This window comes from Perognathus longimembris, chromosome 16 (assembly GCF_023159225.1).
Source record: "Perognathus longimembris pacificus isolate PPM17 chromosome 16, ASM2315922v1, whole genome shotgun sequence".
Classification (NCBI taxonomy): Eukaryota; Metazoa; Chordata; class Mammalia; order Rodentia; family Heteromyidae; genus Perognathus; species Perognathus longimembris.
Window position 1 is genome coordinate 13,046,699 of NC_063176.1, and position 10,600 is coordinate 13,057,298.

General features: G+C 36.1%; 1 non-coding gene across 1 annotated transcript; it reads right to left on the reverse strand.

The window, feature by feature from the left end:
- Positions 1 to 4,661: 4,661 nt before the first annotated feature.
- Positions 4,662 to 4,784, reverse strand: LOC125365096. Its single transcript, XR_007213646.1, has one exon. It is a non-coding gene; the product is annotated as a U6atac minor spliceosomal RNA (small nuclear RNA).
- Positions 4,785 to 10,600: the final 5,816 nt, after the last annotated feature.

Below are 10,600 nucleotides of genomic sequence, written 5' to 3' on the forward strand. Positions count from 1 at the left end.
AAAGAAAAAATAGAAATAACTGCATATAATTTTTTATTAGTGTGTACTGTTCAAATGTTTCACACGTGCACATATTACACATGAATCACATTACCTTCCTCTGTTCTCTTCTCCCTGCGTCCCGCCCTAATATATTCCAACAGCTCCAATGGGTTTCCTTGTGTCATATTCATCCTTGGGCACAATATAGTTCTGTATTGTTCACCTTCTATCATTCTTTTTCCTCTCTTTTTCTCCCCCTTCTACTTCCAAACAGTTTTATTATTGTAGTTCTTCTGAACATTGCCTCCTTCCTGCAACATAAGTATTTCTAGTTCCATCTACTTTCCCAGCACATGACATAATTTCATTTTTTAAATAGTGAATGATACTTCATTGTGTATGTATACCATATTAACAAATTCATCCATTAGTAGCATCTGGGCTGTTGGAGTAGCTTGGCTCTTAGCAACAGTGCAGCGAGCATGGGTGTGGAAATACCTCGACTGCCTGATTTACATTCCTTTGGATAAATGCCCAACAGGAATATTCTTGGATCATATGGTAATTCGATTTCATCAACAGTGAATTAGAGTTCCTATTATGTCATATCCTAGCCAACGTGTGTTGTTGTTTGTCTTCTTGATAATAACCTTTCTAACTGGGGTGAGATGAAATCAATGTAGTTTTAAGATACCTTTTTTTCCTGTTACTGGGATTCAAGCTTAGGGCCTTCAGCTTGCTCTGCGGTTGTTCTACCACTTGAGCTATGCGCTTAGCCCTGCAATGTAGTTTTGATTTACATTTCCTTTCTGGCTAGCGATGTTGAACTATTCTCATGTATTTGTCAGTCATTTGGACTTCTTTCAGTTCATTTTTCCCCTCATTAACTGGGTTGTTGTTGCTTTCAGTTTTTGGCCTCTTGTGTATTCTGGTTATTAGTCCCATTCTCCTGGTCTGTGGGTTGTTCCCTCAGTCTAGTGATTATTTCTTTTGCTGTGCAGAAGCTTTGTAGTTTAATGCAGTCTATTTATCAGTTTATGTTCATGTTTGCTATTAGCTTCTAAGTATAAGAATTAGCTATTTACTTTTAAGTATGAGTCCTATTCAGGAAAGTTACCCCCTATACTTATATCTTCCAGTGTTTCCCCTATATTTTTTCTGTAGTAGTTTTAGTTCTTATATGAGGCTCTTTGATTCACTTTGAATTAATTTTAATATAGAGAAACAGGAAAACAGGATATACTGTTTTCCATACACTTTTTTAAGAGCCTGTTTGTTCTCCAAGGTATATTTTTGGCACCTTTGCCCCAAATCAGCTAGCTTTAGCTGTATGGGTGTGTTTCTTGTTCTTCTTTTCTATTCCATTGTCCTAAGAGTGTTTTTTATGTCAGTACAAAGCTTTATTTGCTACTGTGGGCTTGTAGTATGGTTTGATGTCAGGTATTATGATACCTCCAGCATTGCCTTTTCTGCTCAATATTGCTTTGACTATTTCAGGTCTTATATGCTTCTGTATGAACTGCTAGATTGATTTTTTTTCCTCTGTGAGGAATATCATTGGAACGTTGATGAGATAGCATCGAATACATAGGTTTCTTTTGGTAGTCTGGCCAACTTCTCATTAATTCTACTGATCCATGTGCATAGGAAATATTTTCCATATTTCTAGTTATTCTACATTTTCTATTTTTCAAGATTTTATTTTATTTTTTAGAAGTCTTACACTTCTTAAACTGTTCATAGGCATTTTGTTTTTTGGAGGCTGTTATGAATGGGATTGTTTTGTTAATTTATTTCTCTGCCTGTTCACTGGTAGTGTACAGGAAAGCTACTGATTTTTATATATCGATTATATTATCAATATTATATATCAATGATATCTATCTATCATCTATCTATCTATCATCTATCCATCTGTTGTGTGTTACTAGTTTGCTTAAAGTGTTTATGTGATCAAAGAACTTTTTGGTATAAATGAAGAGTCTTTTATAGGATCATATCATCTACAAAAAGGGATAATTTGAATTCTTTCCTCCCTACTTGAATCTTCATGGGCTTATTTGTTTGCTTCCAGTTCATTTTGTGTCAGTAGGTAGCTACTTGTACAATACATGTATCAGAATAATTCTGTGGGCTTAATTCTCTTGCTTATTATGCTTCTCTCTTCCTTTTACTTTCTCCTCATTTAGTGACTCAATTGCAAGTAACAAGTCTATTACATTTGAGTCAATCATTCCCCTTTTCTCAGAAGCTGTTTGGTTCCGTTGGAAAGATGCCCAGTGTCACAATATAGTTGGCCTTTAGTCTTAGTGCTTTAGTAACCTTAGACATTTTAACAATGGCTATAATGACCATTACCTAACTTTCATCTTTACTGAAAGGCTGATTTTGATTGGCCTTTGTTGCTAAGAAAATGTTCAGTTCTGTCTTCTATTGCTTGTGGTTGGGAGATAGTTCTGAAAAGAGTTTGTTCAACTCACTAGTGCTCAATTTTTGGACTCTGTATTTTTTTGGAAAGTGGGTCAATTCTTTACTAACCTTGTTTGCAGACCACAGGACTAACACAGGATACCAAATTTCTACAATTTATTTCCTTAAGACTATGAAGTCATTTAAGTGTATTGTTCTCTTTGCCAAGTTATCACTGATGATAATTTTACCAGAGACTTAGTCACAGTCATTGTAGATGAATGTTTTTACAGCCTCGGAGAGTATTTTTCTTTTTGTCTGATACCTGTCCCTTAAGTTAATTATATCTCTCTCTATACACATGTATATATTGTTTTTGTATATAATATATTATATTTTAATATTTGTGTATATAATATACTGTTATATTTGTGTGTATAATATATTATATTATATTAGTATATATTATATTATCACATAATATAATAAAATGTTATATATATATGAGACACCTCACAATATCCACTTAGAAGTCAGTCAGTACATATAAGGCAATACTACAGCAAAAATAATTCCCATAACGGTTTACTTCTCATATGTGATCAATCAAGGATCCAAACTGTATCTTGATACATAGTTTCCTAACCTGTACCCTAGTCCTAAAACACAAAAAGAAATTATTTAATCAGATGTTTTTTAATGAATAAGTTGTCGGCTTCTCTGCTTGGAATGGAGTGATCTTATTGTCTTCTACCTCTTCTCAGCTCAGTTATGCTCACAATTTAGCATTTTTTTCACTATGGCAAGCTATTTTTCTCTTTTTTTTTTGCATTGGTCAAAACTCATTGGGATGCAGGCTCAGTTTTTCTACACTCACTATTTTTCCATATATTATATCATCATCAGCCTCATCTTCATCCTCCTTCTTCTCAATTGTTTTAGGCCTACTTTCCAGAAATCAATGAGAATACAAGGTATTTGGCTGTTTGAGGTTGGATTATTTTGCTTAGCATCATGATCTGTTTCCTTCCATTTTCCTGAAAATGACATAATTCTCTTTTCTTTATGGCTTACTAAAGCATAGCAGAGAGACAGAATTGGGGGGGGAGAGAGAGACAGAGATAGAGAGAGTCAGAGACAGAGAGACAGAGAAACAGAGACAGACAGAAAGAGAGGCAGAGAGAGAGAAAGAGAGAAAGAGAGTGAGAGAGTGAGAGAGAGAATGAGAGAGAGAGATTTTCTAGATCCATTTATCAGTTGTTTTGCACCTTGGCTGATTCAACAGTTTGGTTATTACTAACAGAACTGAAGATGCTTGGATGCAGAGTGACTTTCTATTGCTTAAGCCATACATCCAACTGTTTTATGTTTCTTTAGATTAACCAGCACCTTAAAAACTCTATCAGTGCACTCTTTTTTTGTTGGTTCTAACCAAATACTTTGCAAGTCTACACATTACCATGTAACTTACACACATTTGAGTGGTCAGAACATTGATACTCTTGGCCAGCATTATTGACTTTCTGAGGGGCTGGGAATGTGGCTTAGTGGTGCAATGCTTGCCTACCATGCAAGAAGCTCTGGGTTCAATTCCTCAGCACCACATATACAGAAAAAGCCTGAAGTATTGCTGTGGCTCAAGTGGTAGAGTGCTAGCTAGCCTAGAGCAAAAAGCAATGAGGGACAGTGCTCAGGCCCTGAGTTCAAGCCTCAGGACTGGCAAAAAAAAGAGAGATGAGTTTATGAGCATGCTTGTTATACAGGCCATGCTTGATTATTAGACAGAACTTGGTAAGTCTATCCTGGACACTAACCTCATGTGAGGATGTGCTTGTCACCATAAAACTCTCTTTAACTGCTCCAGAAGGTGTGCTGCAGAGCCATTGGTTTTCAGAGGGCTCAGCAGTGAAAAGCAGCAACCAAACATGATGTTGCTCTATGTTTTATTTCTTTTTAAAGTTACCTGTAAGTAGTTGCCCAAAGGGTTTCAATTCAACATGGTTAATTGTGAATGCAGTGCATCTTGATCGATATCATTCTCCCCCATTTCCCCCAGCCCACCCATCCCCTCCATTTACCTGGTTCCATTTCCACATATGGACATTGAATACTATGGCCATTCTTCTCACCATTCATCTGGCCTCCTTTTCCTTGATCACCCCTATTTCAGCGTCAAAGTATTCATTTTGTTACACAGTAAGTTAGTTGTTCAAAGGATTTATGCAATTGGAATCCTTACCTGTACATACTACACTTTAGTTAACACGTTTAAAAAGTGGTTAGAAGCCACAACGTAGGTGGCAATGCCTTAACTGTATATGTGTTGTCAGGTCCGAGGTTTATTTCCATTCTTGTCAGGGTGAGTGCTAACCTTTTCTCTTTTCATATGATACCATTGCTACTTAAAAATGCACCAATAAGCATACAGCACACAAAGCATACCAATTAAAATAAATTCTTAGCACATATGCTTAGTAATTGCAGTTTCAAATCCATAACTACTGAATAAAAACCTTTTCCTTTGCGTATTGATTCATACCATAGTACATGAGACACTAGTGCATGTCCATGATTTATTTCAGTAATAACAATATCCACTTTGTAATGAAGGGTGTGTATAGTTCTCTAAGTTGTTTTTCTGGCTGATGCTATTCATTAGAGCATAGAGGGGTGACATAAGGGACACTAAAACTGTAAATTTATAAAAGTAGTTCCATTTTTACAAAAAGTTGTAAAAATGGCTTTGTTTTAACAAAAGGTTCATGTAAGTGGTATTGAAATTTAACTGTATACTCACATTATGTGAACTTAAAAAGAAAACTTCACAGGTAGAGTCAGAAATTTGCAAAATTTGTAAACATACATGAAAAGATATTCTAGTTTAGTTGCTTTTTAAAGATAATATAGTATCTTTAATTTGATGTTCTGCTGACATAATGACATATGTTCTTTGGAAGATTGTCTATAAGCTAACACTAAAAAGCTGTGCTCAATAAGTTTTAAGTAGGAAGGTTTTCAGTATTAAGAAGTTAAACCTATTTTTGACATTTAATGGATGGGTATTATACTACTCTTATTAGCTAAAATTCCTTTAAGAAAACGTGTGGGAGAATGCTAAGGTACAGTTTTTGAGTTAGAAGTATAGTTGTTTCACCAGGAAATGGGGGTTCACACCTGTAATCCTAGCTACTAAGCAGACTGAGGTCAGAGGATGCAGATTTGAAGTCAGTCTGGGCAGAGAAGTCTGTGAGATTCCATCTCCAATTTATCAGCAAAGGCTGGATTGAAAGTGTGGCTCAAGTGGTAGAACACCAACCATGAGCAAGAAAGCTGAACAAAAACACAAGGTCCTCAGTGCAAGCCTCATATGATAACACTAAGGATGAGCATTTTAATTTTCTTTAATAATAAAGTTTTTGTCTGTATCTGTTTCCTTATTGAAAATCTCTGGGGATCTTGAACAATGGTTCTCCTGCTGTAGTCCTGGAAACAGCAGTTATATAAGTTTTCAGGGACAGCCTCATGGATGTAGCAGATAACTTGGGGGTGAATCCAGATGTGGAGGGTATAACAAGACTTCTACATGGTTCTCATCCACATTCAAGTTTGAGAGGCATTGGTCTACAGGACTTAGTATCTTTCCAGTTTCATTGGTGTGATGAAAAATTAATGCAGATCCTGCTTTGTCTCTGAGTAGACAAATTCAGGTGGCTTAGCAAAAACTATGCACACTGATCATTAGAGCAAGATTTACTTGTGTAATAGCCTCTGAAGTTACCCCTTGGGAAGTCAAACCATAGTAATAATGCAAGAAGACCAAAGGAGAAAGTATGTTAGATTGCCAAAGAAATATGGAAATGGTTAGAGATTGTTGTTGGATTTGTGCCAGGTGCTACTAAGAAATCAAGGTGGTATTGGAAGTCTATCCCATTCTTCTTGTGCTTTTTTTGGTGCAGTCATTAAACAACATAAGTAGCACACAATAATTCTTATTATTACATCTGTGGCACAAACACTTAGTGCAAGACCCACCCACTTTAAGAAAAGTTTAAATATCTATACCAGGAGAGAGGAAAATGAAATTAAAAATTACTGCTTGCGTGCTGATTTTTGGTGCCTTATGCTTGTAATCTTAGCTACTTAGGAGGCTAAGATCCAGAGGATTGTGGTTCAAAGTCAGCTTCCTTAAGCATCCTTCCTACCCCAGCTATACACTGGCCTTGTTCCCAGTGCTTTGCCAGTCCCACAAACTCACTTCAATGGACTTCTAAATCTTTTTCTTGGATATTTTCAAACTGTAGGAGTAGGATAGAAATTTTGAAAAAAATGTGGTAAGTGCTTGGAAAATTCATTTAAAAATGGATGTGTGTATGCTAGTTTGGATGGCTGGGAAGCGGTAGGGTCCAGCTAGTTCTCACTAAGATGAAATTTCACATTGCCTCTTAAAAATCTGTCAGGAAATAGCAACAGTTAAAAAGCTATTACTGCACTGGAGGGGTTCCTCCAACCTGAAGACACTTATTAAATTCCTCTCTGCCTTTACATTGACCACTGAAATTGGTTCACATATAGTTAATTTCCACGTATGTACATCTGCATTACTCTCTCTGGAATCATTTCAATATTCTTCTAGCACATTTTAAAGTTTAATTTAGAACTGGGTATTGAATCCTGGTAGTTTTGTCAAATAAGCAATTGAATATTCATTCTGGAAATGGGAGAAGTGAATTAGAGAATGTAAAGACATTGAAGGCAAGGTAAGAGAATGTAATAAAAACTGTACTCACACACACCTGAAGAATCAGTGTATAGGGCTGGGAATATGGCCTAGTAGCAAGAGTGCTCGCCTCGTATATATGAAGCCCTGGGTTTGATTCCTCAGCACCACGTACACAGAAAAGGCCAGAAGTGGCACTGTGGCTCAAGTGGCAGAGTGCTAGCCTTGAGCAAAAAGAAGCCAGGGACAGTGCTCAGGCCCTGAGTCCAAGCACCAGGACTGGTAAAACAAACAAACAAACAAAAAAAGAATCAGTGTATATGATGTAGAAAGGTGCAGAAAAAAGTGAGACTAAACACAAACTCTGGACTGATCATGGGCTACAAGCACACAGCAGTGACTTGGGGAGTTTGGGGAAGTTGGAAGGTAAAGAGGCACAATGAGCAGAAGCCTTGGGTTGCAGCTCTCCCCAGCCCTGGACTTGGGCTGTGCTTCAGGAGGGAGGAGCTGTGATTGTCTCTTAGAAGGGATGAAATCCCACTCCACCTCCATCTTCAACAGGAGCAATCCTGATAAAAAATTAATCATTATAGTGATGAAGAATTATGTTCCACAAGAAATATTTCTTCTGACTGAATTCTTTGGCCAAAAGTCAAAACAGGATTGTTCATGTTTATTCTGTGACTGTGTGTGTGTGTGTGTGTGTGTGTGTGTGTGTGTGTGTGTGTGTCTGTTTAAGCTGAGAATATTAAGGCTTCTCAGGTTTTCATGATCTTACTGTGGATTTGAAAGAAATTGCTTTCATTTTTCTTAGGTGAAATTTTGTAGAATCATAGACTTTAGCAATGAAAGAAATCGGAGGAATATCGGGTCGGCCTTCTGATTTGGGCAGGTGAGATACAGTTATAGTATATGGATCTATTACTGGATGTTCAAAGAAATGACTTATCTAAAGTGTGACTCATGTCAATAAGTAGAGCTCCTGAAAAATAGGTGTGCATGCAAGTAGGTACAGTTTTGTACTAAGTGAATCTGGGTCTTCGTGCTCTGAGTCTGTTGGTGATTAATATTCCTGAACATATGTAACATATATTCCTCACATTAATAAGTGAGTTAAATTTCTACAATTTCAACATGACTTAAGTACTTACCTGTCTGTGATATATGTTTCTGCATTCTGTTCATTTGATTATTATGAAATGGCCTTCCTCATCTAGAGATACTGCTGGCCTTCAAGTCTGCTTTATTTGAGGTTGATATAGATAGTCTAGCCTTTCTCTGGCGGTCTGTATGGCATATTCTCCCAACTATATAATTTCAGCTTCTCTATATTTTTATATCTAAAGTTCATACTCTTAAAACAGCCTGTGTTTGGGTCTTTATAGTTCATTATGGAAACTTCTATCTTATTCTTTGATCAATGATAAATTAATATAATTATGGTTAGATTTAGGTGCACTTTTTAAAACCTTCCTGTTTTTACTTTTTTGTTGTGTGTTCCTCTTTTCTTGTTTCCTTTTATGCCAACTGAAGTTTTGGGGAACTGTATTCTAATTTATAAGGGGATTTTTTTTCAGTTATATCTCTTTTCATTAGCTTTAGTGATTTCTTGGAATGGGAATATATATTCTTCACTTTGACAGAATGCTTAGACTCTACATTGCATGAATTCATGAAAAATGAAAACCTTGTAACTCTATAGGACCTTTCATTTCTTCACTTCTGTCATGGCATACTTTTCACATGCATTATATCCTATGAGTCTTACAAAAGAATATTACAGTTAAAGTTAAACTCAGATACATTTTAAAGAAATTAAGGGAAAATGAAAATGATAGTATATTGACACATAATTTCTGATGCTGGTGCTCTTTACTTCTTAAAAATTCAAATGTCTCTATGGCATTCATCTTCAACCTAAAGTATTTCAATTTACTTTTTTTTTTTTTTTTTTTGCCAGTCCTGGGACTTGAAGTCAGGGCCTGAGCACTGTTCCTGGCTTCTTTTTGCTCAAGGCTGGCACTTTACCACTTGAGCCACAGCGCCACTTCTGGCTTTTTGTATATATGTGGTGCTGAGGAATCGAACCCCGGGCTTCATGTATACGAGGCAAGCACTCTACCACTAGGCCATATTCCCAGCTCCTCAATTTCTTTCTTTTTTTCAAGTTTTTTTGTTGTTGTTGATCAGTGTTCTTTTTATCTGGATGTATCTTAGTTTCACCTTAGTTCATAAAGGGTGTTAAGACATTGACTTTTGGAGTGCGCAAATGCAGCAGTGGTACTCACTAGGCCCTATGTTGAGAATGAACTATACAACTTGTGGGTAGGAACAGGGGGCTAGGAAGGACGGGGAGACAGTGAGGGAAGGGGTGACACTGTCTCCAAAGAAATGTACTCATTACCCGACTCCTGTAACTGTAACCCCTCTGTACATCCCCTTTATAATAACAATTAAAACCACAATTTTACTCTTGGGCTGACTATATTTTCGTTTTATCACTGCAGAGATGTTGGCCTGTTGATTTGGGGTCCATAATATCATGTGCAAGGGAACTGTCAATGGATGAGCTCTGTTTTTTTTTTTTTTTAAGCTGCTTTGAATATTTTCTCTTTATTTTGAGGATCTGCAGTTTGATCTTGCTATGCCTAGGTGTAGTTATTTTGAATTTGTGAGATTTTCTGAGTTTCTTCCATCAAATTTGGTAAACATCCATTGTGGATATATGAATTCATTTGTCATGTCCTATTCTTTTCTTCTGAGATCTCAATCACCTGTATGGTCTACCTAGTTATAGTTTCTTCATTCTGTTTCAAAGATCTCTAGGATATCTATTTTTTCCATATCTTCAAGTCAGAGTATGTAGAAGATACTAGTTGATATTAAAGAATAGTTTCCTTTCCTTCTAGATAATAGAAAGATTAACCTTTTATCCCCCCCAAATTAAAAAACAACTTTAAACCAACAAAATTAAGGTCAATTACAGTGAGATTCAATTACAGTATTACATTTGAGTTTTTGTACATTTTAAGGTTTAATTTCCATTTTATTGATTGTTAAATATGGAACTTAATTGCTTTGGAAGTGGTTTAGTATGTAAAATATGTAAAAGGTAGTAAATACTTGTAAAGGAGATGAAGGAGCATCTTTTGGAAATCACATCTAAGTGTACGATGTATAAAATATTCTGAGACTGTCACCAAAATTAAAATATAGCTAAATATTTATCTAAAGAGTATTATGTGCATTCCATATTTCTACTTACCTTGTTGGGTAAGAAATTAGCAAGATAAAGTCTTAACCTTCAAAGTATTTAAAATAGAGACTTCATATAGCTTGTGTGGTTGTACGCACCTCTAACCCAGAACTCAGAAGCACAAAGCCAACCTGGGTTATATAGTGAGTCATTCTCTCTCTCTCTCTCTCTCATTTTGTATTAGGTTTCTATACACAAAAATTGATAATATAATAGTTTTACTACTGCAGATAAGG